This window comes from Saimiri boliviensis, chromosome 5, assembly GCF_048565385.1.
Source record: "Saimiri boliviensis isolate mSaiBol1 chromosome 5, mSaiBol1.pri, whole genome shotgun sequence".
Classification (NCBI taxonomy): Eukaryota; Metazoa; Chordata; class Mammalia; order Primates; family Cebidae; genus Saimiri; species Saimiri boliviensis.
Window position 1 is genome coordinate 610255 of NC_133453.1, and position 14564 is coordinate 624818.

The 14564-nt window shown below is 41.0% G+C and overlaps 1 protein-coding gene across 12 annotated transcripts in view; it reads right to left on the bottom strand.

The window, feature by feature from the left end:
* Positions 1–14564, bottom strand: part of FARP2 (FERM, ARH/RhoGEF and pleckstrin domain protein 2) — a 145325-nt gene that overhangs the window by 55185 nt on the left and 75576 nt on the right. The gene's annotated exons all lie outside the window — the stretch shown is intronic.

Consider the following 14564-nt stretch of genomic DNA (forward strand, 5'->3'; position numbering starts at 1 on the left):
TTTTTTGAGGCAGAGTTTCACTCTTGTTATCCAGGCTGGAGTGCAATGGCACGATCTCGGCTCACCGCAACCTCCGCCTCCTGGGTTCAGGCAATTCTCCTGCCTCAGCCTCCTGAGTAGCTGGGATTACAGGCATGCGCCACCATGACCAGCTAATTTTTTGTATTTTTAGTAGAGATGGGGTTTCACCATGTTGACCAGGATGGTCTCGATCTCTTGACCTCGTGATCCACCCGCCTCGGCCTCCCAAAGTGCTGGGATTACAGGCTTGAGCCACCGCGCCCGGCTAATTTTTGTATTTTTAATAGAGATGGGGTTTCACCATGTTGGCCAGGCTGGTCTTGAACTCCTGACCTCAGGTGATCTGCCCATCTTTACCTCCCAAAGTGCTGGAATCACAGGCATGACCCACCATGCCTGGCTAATTTATTTGGTAAGGTTTTACTGCAAACATTTTAAGTCAATGTTAATATTATACATTTTTTGAAGTTCAGTCCTGCAAGAAGAGTGGTCTGGAAGGGGCAATGGTAGTGGCTGGGCAGGACTGGGAGTAGAGTCAGGTTTCTCCCTGAAGCTAAAACAGAGTGCTAGAGTGTAACAGGGGCAAGTGATGGGAATTCCTGGTTTCAGCAGATACAGACAAAGAGGTAAATACAGTTATGTGAGGTGAGTGGGTGTATGCACATGTGTGTAGCGTTGTCTATTGAGAGGGCCAGGAGTGGTGGCACCCCAAAAAGCAATGGGCACACTGAGTGCATAGATGTTGGTCTCTCAACAGCAGTCTTCACTTAAACGGTTGGGCTCTGAGGGGGAAATGGTTGACTTCACAGTGAAGCAGGCAAAGTACAAAACAAGCCTGGCATGTCTTATTCTGTAAGAAAGCAAAGAAATGCTAAACAAACAAACAAACAAACAAACAAAAAAAACAAACAAAAAAACACCGAGAGGACATGTGAGAAGGACACAGCTTGAAGGGCCTCTCTTGGGCCAAATGTGAGAAAGTTAAAGATAAAAATAAGTAATGAAACCAACAGATTATCAAGTATGAGATTTGAATCTATGGATCCACAGTGACATAAACTAAATAAATGAAGAGAAAACTCTTCCTTCCAGTAGTAGGAAGAATGGGATTTAAAGAGTCATCATTGGGCAACCATCGTAGTGATCTAACTAGAAAGTGAATGAGATGAGATAGAAGATATTTACTTAGTCTCAAAGTTATCTCTCCATAAAGTACTTAATTACAAAGATAAAAAGTAACTTTTCTTAAGAGATAAGGTCTTGCTCACTGAAGCCTCAAACTGCTGGCTCAAGCCATCATCCTGTCTCAGCCTCTGGAGCAGCTGGGACTACAGGCACTAGACACCAATCCTAATTTTCTGTTTTTAATTTTTTTTTTTTTTAGCGACGCGGTCTTGCTATGTTGCCCAGGCTGGTCTCATCAAACACCTGGCCTCAAGTGATCCTCCTGCCTTAGCCTCTGTTGGGACTACAGGCATGAACCACCACCTAGCCAAAAGTAACTTTGTAAAGAGAAAAGCTGGGAACCATCATCTTGACCAAGTGATCAATGCTACCATCACCACCAGTGGGACAGAGGGACCCTATGTGCTATATGAATCAGGATACATCATCACTCTGGGAGTTTCTCGCCTAAGCAGTGAGCCCAGGGTCTGATCCTGGGGAAGCACTGGACAATCCTGTATCATAAACATTCTACAAAATGACTGCCCTGTAATCTTTTAAGATGTTAAGGTCATGAAAACCAAGGAAAGAAGGAAGAATGTTCCAGACTGCAGAGACCAGATAGACATAACACCTGGGTACAGACAGCATTTGCTACTAGATTGGACCTTCTGTAGTAAACACCACTGCAGCAACTGGTGAAAGGCAGATGGCATCTCAGGTAAAGGCCAGCAGGATCTTTCTGTGCTGTTTGTGCAGCTTTTCTATAAATGGTTTCAAAATAAAATTTAAAAAACATCCTGAGACACTGATTGGGCATGTCAGTGTCTACACTTCATGTCATCAACGCTTACTCTCATCTGCAAACTCAGTGTGGGAGGTAGCAAAGTGAAACACAGTCCCCTCAGAGACTGCACCAAAGAAAAAAACAAACCCCTTTAGCCTAAGAAGGAAGAAGACTGATACGTGCTACCACATGAGTGAACTTGGAAACAAGAAAACACACACACAGTAGGCCACATGTTATATGATCCCACTTATATGAAATATCTAGAACAGGTAAATCTATAGAGAGGGAATATCCTGATGGGTGCCTATTCTGGATATCAGTGGTTGCTGGGGGCTGGTAGAATAACTGCTAAAGAGTATGAGGGTCTCTTTCTGGGTTGACGAAAATGTTCTGAAATTAGATAGTAGTCATGGTCATACAACTGTGTAAAAATCCTAAAACAACTGAATTGTATACTTTAACATGGTGAATTTTATGATATATACATTTTATCTCAATTAAAAGAAAATCCTAAGCTAGATGTTCTCAAAGCCAAGATATAAATGTTAAGAGTCTAAATAAGGATGTAAGCTTCCTATTTCCCAAAATATTGCCAAAACACTAAGTCATTCTAATTTCTACTGAAAGTAAAATACTGAAGGCCAGGTGTAGTGGCTCACACCTGTAATCTCAGCACCTTGGGAGGCTGAGGCTGGTGGATCACCTGAGGTCAGGAGTTTGAGACCAGCCTGGCCAACATGGCAAAACCCCATCTCTACTAAAAAAACAAAACAAAACAAAACAAAAACAGCTAGGCATGGTGGCCAGTGCCTGTAATCCCAGCTACTTGGGAGGCTAAGGCAGGAGAATCACTTGAACCCAGTAGGCAGAGGTTGCAGTGAGCAGAGACTGCACCACTGTATTCCAGCCTGGGCAAAAAAAGGGAGACTCCATCTCAAAAAAAAAAAAAAAAAAAAAAAAAAAAAAAAGTAAAATACTGGAGGATTTTCAATTACATTCTTAAAGTTTCTCTCCTAAACTGTGTTCTCAAAAACAAAGCAAAACAGAACATCAACAAAAGGAAACAAAACAAAATCTCCACAGCCCCAGCTCGAGACATAATTTACAAATCCAGGAATGGGTCTTAAAAAACTGAGGGCCTGCCATGAAGGCACGAGATGAAGGCCTCCCAAGAAGGGGCCGACAATAGCTCAGAGGCCCCCACGCAACTGCTCCAGCTGCTTGTTCAATTTCATTTTCCTTTCTGGTCGAATAAGAAATTCCTACAGTTGTCTGCAGGGGATTGGTTTCAGGACCTTCCATCCCAGCACCCAAATCTATAACTCTTAAGTCCCTGATAGAAAATGGTGTTGTATCTGTACAACCTACACACACCCTCTCGTGTACTTTATTTTTTGTAGAGAAGAGGTCTTGCTATGTTGCAAAGGCTGGTCTCCTGGGCTCTGGTGATTCTCTTGCCTTGGCCTCCCAAAGTGCTGGATTACAGGCTTGAGCTACCACGCAGGGCCTCCTGTATACTTTAATAAAATCATCTCTAGATTACTTATGTATCCGATACAATATAAGCATCATGTAAATAGTTTTACTGTACTGTGTTAAATTTGTATTTTTTTAAAAAACTTTTTTTTTTTTTTTTTTTTGAGATGGGAGTTTCACTCTTGTTGCCCAGGCTGGAGTGCAATGGCTCAGTCCTGGCTCAGTGCAACCCCAGCCTCCTGGGTTCAAATGATTCTCCTGCTTCAGCCTCCTGAGTAGCCAACACTACAGGTGCCTGCCACCATGCCCAGCTAATTTTTGTGTTTTTAGTAGAGATGGGGTTTCACCATGCTGGCCAGGCTGGTCTTGAACTCCCAAACTCAGGTGATCCACCAGCCTTGGCCTCCCAAAGTGCTAGGATTACAGAGCCATCATGCTGGGCCTATATTGTTTTTTATTGTTTATTTTCCTGTGGATATGGAGGGCCAACTGTACATCTCAGGGTCTTAACAACTGTCACAAAAGGAGACATAAATACAAAATCCAAGGACAATTACAGCTTTCATCTACTACATCCTGACTTGACAGACTTTAAGACAACACTTTCAAAGCTGCAGAGTTAGATGTGAAATGCTACAATCTACTACTTTCATTTTTGTATTCATCCAATAATCCATGGCATACCTGAAAATGCCAAATAGACTACAAGACTAGAAACAAACCCAGCCGGCTCAGGGTCTCCCACTCCACATCAAGTTCTCTTCCTCAGAACCAGCTTCACCTCTCTTGGCTGCCTTTCTGGGACTTGCTCTCATGCATCCATTCATTCACCCATATTTTGGAAAAGCACGTTTATGAGAGCCAAACTTTTCCACTTTGAAATCTTGCCTCCTCAACTTCACCACCAATACCTCAGACCTATCCCTTCCCACACTCTCTTAACTGTTGGTAAATTTAAATTCAGTATTTATATTATTGGTCATGTAAGTATTGCTTACACGCTGAGCCATGAATTTAACTACATTTTTTATATTACAAAGTAAAGTTTCCTCCTTCAAAATTTCCTTGAGCTCCTAACTGCCTCTTTTCATCTGCTTCATTGGCATGTTCCTGTCACCAGATAACACTCTTCCACATGCTCAGCGCAAGCAGTGAGCCCCTGGCCCACCCTTTCTCCCGGGCCTGCCCTCTGCTCTGGTGCTGGTGGATGTGCTCTCAGCAGGCAGTCTGTGTCTTCCTTTCCATGTCTCAGATAGTTCTCATTTTTAGTTTATTCTCTTCTCTCGTGGCATCCTTACAAAGGATGTGGCAGTTAAATTTTTAAAAATTTACATGTCTGAACAAAGCCTTTCTTTGTACAAAGTCATGTGGGACAGAGCACAGAATTCTAGTTTGTAACCGCCCCCCCACACCCCCCCGCCACATCAAATTGTTCTCAAAAAACTCTGATCGCCCAATGCTCTGGGAGTTTGATATGAGTAATAATAAAACTCGTCTCCTACAAAAAAAAAAAAAAAAAAGAATTAGTTTGCAAATAATTTCCTCCTAATTTCTGAACCGCCGCCTGCCCTACTTCTTTCTAGCTTCCAGTATTGCTACTGACTAGTTCACGGCCATTTTAAATCACACTTCTCTCTCTCTCTCTCCTTCCTGGGAGCTCTAGGGTCTTCTCCCCTATTTCCCTTTGTTGCATGGACAGACTGCAACATTTTCTCCCATTCTGTAGGCTGTCTGTTCACTCTGATGATAGTTTCTTTCGTGTGCATAAGCTTTTTAGATTAATTAAATCTCATTTATCATTTCTTGCTTTTGTTGCAATTGCTTTTGGCATTTTCATCATGAAATCTTTGCCTGTGTCTATGTCCTGAATAGTATTGCCTAAATTTTCTTACAGGTTTTTTCTTTTTTGAGACAGGGTCTCGCTCCACTGCCCAGGCTGGAGTGCAGCGGCTTGATCCTGGCTCACTACAACCTCCACTTCCCGGGTTCAAGCCGTTCTCCTGCCTCAGTCTCTCGAGTAGCCAGGGTTACAGGCACCCACCACCATGTCCAGCTAATTGTATCAGTAGAGACAGGGTTTCACCATGTTGGCTGGGCTGGTCTCGAACTCCTGATCTCAAGTGATCCGCCCCCCTCGGCCTCCCAAAGTGCTGGGATTACAGATGTGAGCCACTGTGCCCAGTCCTCTTCTAGGTTTTTATAGTTTTGAATTTCACATTTAAGTTTTTTTGTTTGTTTGTTTTGAGAGGAGTTTCGCTCTTGTTGCCCAGGCTGGAGTGCAATGGCGCAATCTCAGCTCACTGTAGCCTCCACCTCCTGGGTTCAAGCGATTCTCCTGCCTCAGCCTCCTGAGTAGTTGGGAGTACAGGTGCCTGCCCGGCTAATTTATTTATTTTATTATTTTTTTTTGGAGATGGAGTTTTGCTCTTGTTACCCAGGCTGGAGTGCAATGGCACGATCTCCGCTCACCGCAACCTCCGCCTCCTGGGTTCAGGCAATTCTCCTGCCTCAGCCTCCTGAGTAGCTGGGATTACAGGCACGCGCCACCACGCCCAGCTAATTTTCTGTATTTTTAGTAGAGACGGGGTTTCACCATGTTAACCAGGATGGTCTCGATCTCTTGACCTCGTGATCCACCTGCCTTGGCCTCCCAAAGTGCTGGGATTACAGGCGTGAGCCACCGCGCCCGGCCATGCCTGGCTAATTTTTTTTTGAATTTTTAGTAGACAAGGTTTCACCATGTTGGGCAGGGTAGTTTCGAACTCCTGGTCTCAGAGGATACACCCACCTTGGCCTCCCAAAGTGCTAGGATTACAGGCGTGAGCCACCACACCCAGCCTTGCATTTAAGTGTTTGATTCATCTTGAATTTATTTTTGTATATGGTGTAAGGAAGGGGTCCAGTTTCAATTTTCTGCATATGATCAGCCATCTCGCCCAGTACCATTTATTAAATAGGGGGTACTTTCCCCATTGCTTGTTTTTTGTCAGGTTTGTTGACAATCAGATGGTTGCAGGTGATCTTATTTCTGAGTTCTCTATTCTGTTTCATTGGTCTATGTGTCTGTTCTTGTACCAGTGCCATGTTGTTTTGGTTACTGTAGCTTTGCAGTGTAGTTTAAAGTCAAGTAGTGTGATGCCTCCTGCTTTGTTCTTTGTGCTTAGGACTGTCTTGGCTATTCAGGCTCTATTTTGGTTCCATATGAATTTTAAAATAGTTTTTTTCTAATTCTGTGAAGAATGTCAGTGGTAGTTTATGGTGAATAGCAGTGAATCTATAAATTGCTTTGGGCAGTATGGCCATTTTCATGATATTGATTTTTCCTATTCATGAGCATGAAATATTTCTCCATTTGTGTCCTCTCTGATTTCTTTGAGCAGTGGGATGCAGTTCTTCTTGAAGAGGTCCTTTACATCCCTTGTAGTTGTATTCCTAGGTATTTTATTCTTGGAGATGAAGTCTCACTCTTGTCCCCCAGGCTGGAGTGCAATGGCATGATCTTGGCTCACTGCAACCTCTACCTCCTGGTTCAAATGATTCTACTGCCTCAGCCTTCCGAGTACCTGGCATTACAGGTGCCTGCCACCACGCCCAGTTAATTTTTTTTTTTTTTGAGACCAAGTTTTGCTCTTGTTGCCCAGGATGGAGTGCAGTGGTACAATCTCGGCTTACCATAACCTCTGCCTCCTGGGTTCAAGCAATTCTCCTGCCACAGCCTGTTGAGTAGCTGGGATTACAGGCACCCACCACCACACCTGGCCAATTTTATATTTTTCCATGTTTTCAGGCTGGTCTGGAACTTCCAACCTCAGGTGATCTGCCTGCCTTGGCCTCCCATCCAGTCAGTATGAAGTTGGCTGTGGGTTTGTCATATATGGTTCTTAATGCTCCTTTGATACCTAATTTTTAACATAAAGGAACACTAAATTTTATCAAAGGCCTTTTCTGCATCTGTTGAGATAATCATGTGGTTTTGTCTTTAGTTCTGTTTATATGATGAAACACATTTATTGATTTGTGTATGGTGAACCAATCTTGCATTCAGGGGATGAAGCCAACTTGGTCATAGGATAAGCAAAATTCAGTTTGCCAGTATTTTACTGAGGATTTTTTTGTTTTGTTTTTTGAGACAGTTTTTTGCTCTTGTCACCCAGGCTGCAGTCCAATGGTATAATCTCAGCTCACCACAACCTCTCCCTCCCTGGTTCAAATGATTCTCCTGCCTCAGCCTCCCAAATAGCTGGGATTACAGGCATGCCCCACCACACTTGGCTAATTCTGTATTTTTAGTATAGACACAGTTTCTCCATGTTGGCCAGGCTGGCCTCAAACTCCTGACCTCAGGTGATCCACCAGCCTCTGCCTCCCAAAGTTCTGGGATTATCGGCTTTATTGAGGATTTTTGTGTCAATGTTCATCAAAGATATTGGCCTGAAGTTTTTTTTTGTTGTATGTCTGCCAGGTTTTGGTATCAGGATGATGCTGGCCTCAAAGAATGAGTTAGGGAGGAGCCCCTACTTTTCAATTTTTTGGGAATAGTTTCAGATGAAATTGTACCAGCTTTTCTTTATACCTCTGGTAGAATTCAGCTATGAATCTATCTGGTCCTGGGCTTTTTTTTTTTTTTTTTTGCTTGGTAGGCTATTCATTACTGCCACAATTTCAGATCTCATTATTGGTCTATTCAGAAATTCAATTTCTTCCTGGTTCAGTCTTGGGAGAGTGTATGTGTCCAGGAATTCATCCGCTTCTTTTAGATTTTCCAGTTGATGTGCACAAAAGTGTTTATAGTATTCCGATGATTATATTTCGGTGGGGTCAGTGGTAATATTCCCCTATCATTTCAGATTGTTAATCTGATTCTCCCGCATTATCTTCTTAATTAGTCTAGCTAGCAGTCTACTTTATTATTATTATATATATATTTTTTTTCTTCCAAAAAACCAGCTCCTGGATTTGCTGATTTTTTTTTTTTTTGAAGGGTTTTTCATGTCTCTATCTCTTTAGTTCAGCTCTGATCTTGGCTATTTCTTGTCTTCTGCCAGCTTTGGGGTTTGTCTGCTGTTGATTCTCTAGTCCTTTTAGTTTAGATGTTAGGTTGTTAGGATGAGATCTTTCTAGCTTTTTGGTGTGGGCATTTAGTGCTATAAATTTCCCTCTTAACACTGCTTTAGCTGCATGCCAGAAATTCTGATACATTGTCTTTTTGTTCTCATTAGTTTCAAATAACTTCTTGATTTCTACCTTAATTTCATTATGTACATAAGAGTCATTCAGGAGCAGGTTGTTCAATTTCCATGTAGTTGTGTGGTTTTGAGTACATTTTTAAATCTTGAGTTCTTATTTCATTGTGCTGTGGTGTGAGACTGTTATGATTTCAGTTCTTTTAACATTTTCTGAGGAGTTTTTGCTTCTGATTATTTAATCAGTTTTAGAGAAAGTGCCATGTAGCGATGAGAAGAATGTATATTCTGTTGTTTTTGGGTGGAGAGTTCTGTAGATATCTATCAAGTCCACTTGATCCAGAGCTGAGTTCAAGTCTTGAATATTTTTGTTAACTTTCTGTCTGGATGATCTAATATTCTCAGTGGGGTGTTAAAGTCTCCTACTATTATTGTGTAGGAGTCTAAGTCTCTTTGTAGGTCTTTAAGAACATGCTTTATAATTCTGGGGGCTCCTGTATTGGGTGCATATATATTTAGGATAATTAGCTCTTCTTCTTGAATTGAACTGTTTACCATTCAATATAATGCCTTTGTCTTTTTTGATCTTTGTTGCTTTAAAGTCTGTTTTGTCAGAAACTAGGATTGCAACTGCTTTTTTTCTGTTTTCCATTTGCTTGGTAAATTTTATTCCATCCCTTTATTTTGAACCTATGTGTGTCTTTGGATATGAGATGGGTCTTGGCTCTTTATCCAGCTTGCCATTCTGTGTCTTTTAATTGGGGGCATTTAGACCATTTACATTTAAGGTTAATATTGTTATGTGAATTTCATCCTGTCATCATGGTGCTAGCTGGTTATTTTGCAGACTTGTTTATGTGGATGCTTTATCCTGTCACTGGTCTATGTATTTCAGGGTGTTTTTACAGTGGTAGGTATTTAGTGCTTCCTTCAGGAGCTCTTCCAAGGCAGGCCTGGTGGTGATGAATTACCTAAGCATTTGCTTGTTTGAAAATAATCTTATTTCTCTTTTCCTTATGAAGTTTAGTTTGAGCAGATATAAAGTTCTGGGGTTGGAAATTTTTTCCTAACAATGTTGAATGTTGGTCCCCTATCTCTTCTGGCTGGTAGGGTTTCTGCTGAGAAGTCCCCTGTTGGTCTGAAGGGATTCTGTTTGTAGGTGACCTGGCCTTTCTCTCTGGCTGCTCTTAGTATTTTTTTTTTTTTTTTTTTCATTTCAACTTTGGAGAATCTGATGATTATGTTTTGGAGTAGATCTTCTTGTGGAGTATATTACTGGGGTTCTCTGCATTTCCTGAATTTGAATATTAACCTATCTTGTTAGGTTTGGGAAATTCTCCTGGATTACATCCTGAAGTACATTTTCCTACTCGGTTCCATTCTCTATCTCTTTAGGGTAACCCAATCAGTTGTAGGTTTGGTCTATTCACATAATCCTGTATTTCTTGGAGGTTTTGGCATTCCTTTTTATTCTTTTCTATCCTTTTTTAAAATTATATATATTTTATTGCACTTTAGGTTCTGGAGTACATGTGAGGAACACGCAGGATTGCTGCACAGGTACATACATGGCAATGTGGTTTGCTGCCTCCATCCCCATCACCTATATCTGACATTTCTCCCCATGTTATCCCTCCCCAACTCCCTACCACGTGCTGTCCCTCCCCTGGTCCACACCAACAGACCCCAGTGTGTCATGCTTCCCTCCCTGTGTCCATGTGTTCTCATTGTTCAACACCTACCTATGAGTGAGAGCATGTGGTGTCTGATTTTCTCTTCTTGTGTCGGTTTGCTGAGAATGATGGTTTCCAGGTTCATCCATGTCCCAACAAAGGACACAAACTCATTGTTTTAATACTGCATAGTATTCCATGGTGTATACGTGCTACATTTTCCCTGTCCAGTCTATCACTGATGGGCATTTGCGTTGGTTCCAGGTCTTTGCTATTGGAAACAGTGCCACAATAAACATACGTGTACATGTGTCTTTATAAAAGAACGACTTATAATCCTTTGGATATATACCCAATGATGGGATTGCTGGGTCAAATGGAATTTCTATTTCTAGGTCCTTGAGGAATCACCACACTGTCTTCCACAATGGTTGAACTAGTTTACACTCCCACCAACAGTGTAAAAGTGTTCCTATTTCTCCACATCCTCTCCAGCATCTGTTGTCTCCAGATTTTTTACTGATTGCCATTCTAACTGGTGTGAGATGGTATCTCAGTGTGGTTTTAATTTGCATTTCTCTAATGACCAGTGATAATGAGGTATTTTTTCTTATGTTTGTTGGCCTCATATATGTCTTCTTTTAAGTGTCTGTTCATATCCTTTGCCCACTTTGGAATGGGTTGTTTTTTTTTTCTTGTAGATCTGTTTTAGTTCTTTGTAGATTCTGAATATTAGCCCTTTGTCAGATGGGTAGATTGCAAGAACTTTTTCCCATTCCGTTGGTTGCTGGTTCACTCTAATGACTGTTTCTTTTGCTGTGCAAAAGCTGTGGAGTTTAATTAGATCCCACTTTGTCTATTTTGGCTTTTGTTGCCAATGCTTTTGGTGTTTTATTCATGAAATCCTTGCCTATGCCTGTGTCCTGAATGGTTTTGCCTAGGTTTTCTTCTAGAGTTTTTATGGTGTTAGGTCTTATGTTTTAAGTCTTTAATGCATCTGGAGTTAATTTTAGTGTAAGGTGTCAGGAAAGGGTCCAGTTTCTGCTTTCTGCACATGGCTAGCCAGTTTTCCCAACACCATTTATTAAACTGGGAATCTTTTCCCCATTGCTTTTGGTCAGGTTTGTCAAAGATCAGATGGTTATAGATGTGTGGCATTTCCTCTGAGGCTTCTGTTCTGTTCCATTGGTCTATATCTCTGTTCTGTTCTGTTCCATTGGTCTATATTCTGTTCTGTTCCATTGGTCTACCAGTACCATGCTGTTTTGATTACTGTAGCCTTGTAGTATAGTTTGAAGTCAGGTAGCATTATGTCTCCAACTTTGTTCTTTTTGCTTAGAATTGACTTGGCTATGCAGGCTATGTTTTGGTTCCATATGAAGTCCAAGGTGATTTTCTCCAGTTCTATGAAGAGGGTCATAAGAAGCTTGATTAGGATAGCGTCGAATCTATAAACTACTTTGGGCAGTACGGTCATTTTCACAATATCGATTCTTCCTAACCATGAACATGGAATGTTTTTCCATCTGTTTGTGTCCTCTCTTATTTCCTTGAGCAGTGGTTTGTAGTTATCCTTGAAGAGGTCCTTTACGTTCCTTGTTAGTTGTATTCCTAGGTATTTTATCCTCTTTGTAGCAATTGTGAATGGCAGTTCCTTCTTGATTTGGCTCTCTTTAAGTCTGTTATTGGTGTATAGGAATGCTTGTGATTTCTGCACATTGATTTTGTATTCTGAGACTTTGCTGAAGTTGCTTATCAGTTTCAGGATATTTTGGGCTGAGACGATGGGGTCTTCTAAATATACAATCATGTCATCCGCAAATAGAGACAATTTGACTTCCTCCTTTACTAATTGAATACCCTTTTCCTTTTTCTTACCTGATTGCTCTGGTTAGAACTTCCAATATTATATTGAATGGGAGTGGTGAGAGAGGGCATCCTTGTCTTGTGCCAGATTTCAAAGGGAATGCTTCTAGTTTTTGCCCATTCAGTCTGATGTTGGCTGTGGGTTTGTCGTAAATAGCTTTTATTATTTTGAGATACCTTCCATCAATACCTAGTTTATTGAGAGTTGTTAGCAAAAAGGGCTGTTGAATTTTGTTGAAGGCCTTCTCTGCATCTATTGAGACAGTCATGTGGTTTTTGTGTTTGGTTCTGTTTATGTGGTGAATTACATTTATAAACTTGTGTATGTTGAACCAGCCTTGCATCCCCGGGATGAAGGCTACTTGATCATGATGGTAAGCTTTCTGATGTGCTGTTGCAGTCAGTTGGCCAGTATTTTATTGAACATTTTTGCATCTATGTTCATCATGGATATTGACCTGAAGTTTTCTTTTCTTGTTGAGTCTCTGCTGAGTTTTGGCATCACCATGATGTTGGTCAGGATTGGGAAGGATTCCCTCTCTTTGGATTGTTTGGAATAGTTTCAGAAGGAGTGGCACCAGCTCCTCTTTGTATGTCTGGTAGAATTCAGCTGTGAACCCATCTGGACCTGGGCTTTTTTTGGTTTGTAGGCTATTAATTGCTGTCTCAACTTCAGCCCTTGTTGTTGGTCTATTCAGGGTTTCGACTTCTTCCTAGATTAGGCTTGGGAGGATGCAAGTGTCCAGGAATTTATCTATTTCTTCCAGGTTTTCTGGTTTATGTGCATAGAGTTGTTTGTAGTAATCTCCGCTGGTTGTTTGTATTTCTGTGGAATCGGTGGTGATATCCCCTTTATCGCTTTTTATTGCATCTGTTTGATTCTTCTCTATTCTATTAATCTGGCTAGCGGTCTATTTTGTTGATCTTTTCAAAGAACCAGGTCCTGGATTTATTAATTTTTTGAAGGTTTTTTTGTGTCTCTATCTCCTTCAGTTCTGCTCTGATCTTAGTTATTTCTTGTCTTCTGCTAGCTTTTGAGTTTTTTTGATCTTGCTCCTCTAGCTCTTTCAATTTTGATGATAGGGTGTTGATTTTAGATCATTCCTTGCTTCTCATGTGGGCATTTATTACTATAAATTTTCCTCCAGGCACTGCTTTAATGTGTCCCAGAGATTCTGGTACATTGTGCTGCATTCTCGTTGGTTTCGAAGAACATCTTTATTTCTGCCTTCATTTCACTGTTCATCCTGTCAACATTCAAGAGCCAGTTGTTCAGTTTCCATGGAGTTGTGCAGTTCTGAGTTAGTTTCTTAATCTTGAGTTCTAATTTGATTGCACTGTGGTCTGAGAGAGTTTGTTATGATTTCCATTCTTTTGCATTTGCTGAGGAATGATTTACTTCCAATTATGTAGTCAATTTTAGAGAAGGTGTGATGTGATGTTGAAAAGAATGTATATTCTGTAGATTTGGGGTGGAGAGTTCTGTAAATGCCTATTAGGTTTGCTTGGTCCAGATCTGAGTTCAAATCCTGAATATCCTTAATTCTCTGTCTCATTGATCTAATACTGACAATGAAGTGTTAAAGTCTCCCACTATTATTGTGTGGGAGTCTAAGTCTCTTTGTACGTCATTAAGAACTTGCTTTATGTATCTGGGTGCTCCTGTATTGGGTGCATATATATTTAGAATCGTTAGCTCTTCTTGTTGCATTGATCCTTTTACCATTATGTAATGCCCTTCTTTGTCTCTTTTGATCTTTGTTGGTTTAAAGTCTATTTTATCAGAGACTAGGATTGTAACTCCTGGGTTTTGTTTTGTTTTCCTTGCTCTGCATTTGCTTGGTAAATCTTCCTGCATCCCTTTATTTTGAGCCTATGTGTATCCTTGCATGTGAGATGGGTTTCCTGGATACAGCACACAGATGGGTTTTGACTTTTTATCCAAGTTGCCAGTCTGTTTCTTTTGACTGGGGCATTTAGCCCATTTACATTTAAGGTTAATATTGTTGTGTGTGAATTTGATCCTACCATTTTGATGCTAGCTGGTTGTTTTGCCCATTAGGTGACTCGGTTTCTTCATTGTGTCGACGTTCTTTACCATTTGGCTCATTTTTGGAGTGGCTTGTACTGCTTGTTCCTTTCTATGTTTAGTGCTTCTTTCAGGAGCTCTTGTAAGGCAGGCCTGGTGGTGATGAAATCTCTCAGCAATTGCTTGTTTGTAAAGGATTTTATTTCTCCTTTGCTTATGAAGCTTAGTTTGGCTGGATATGAAATTCTGGGTTGAAAGTTCTTTTCTTTAAGGATGTTGAATTTTGGCCCCCACGCTCTTCTGGCTTGTAAGATTTCTGCATAGAGATCTGCTGTGAGTTTGATGGGCTTCCCTTTGTGGGT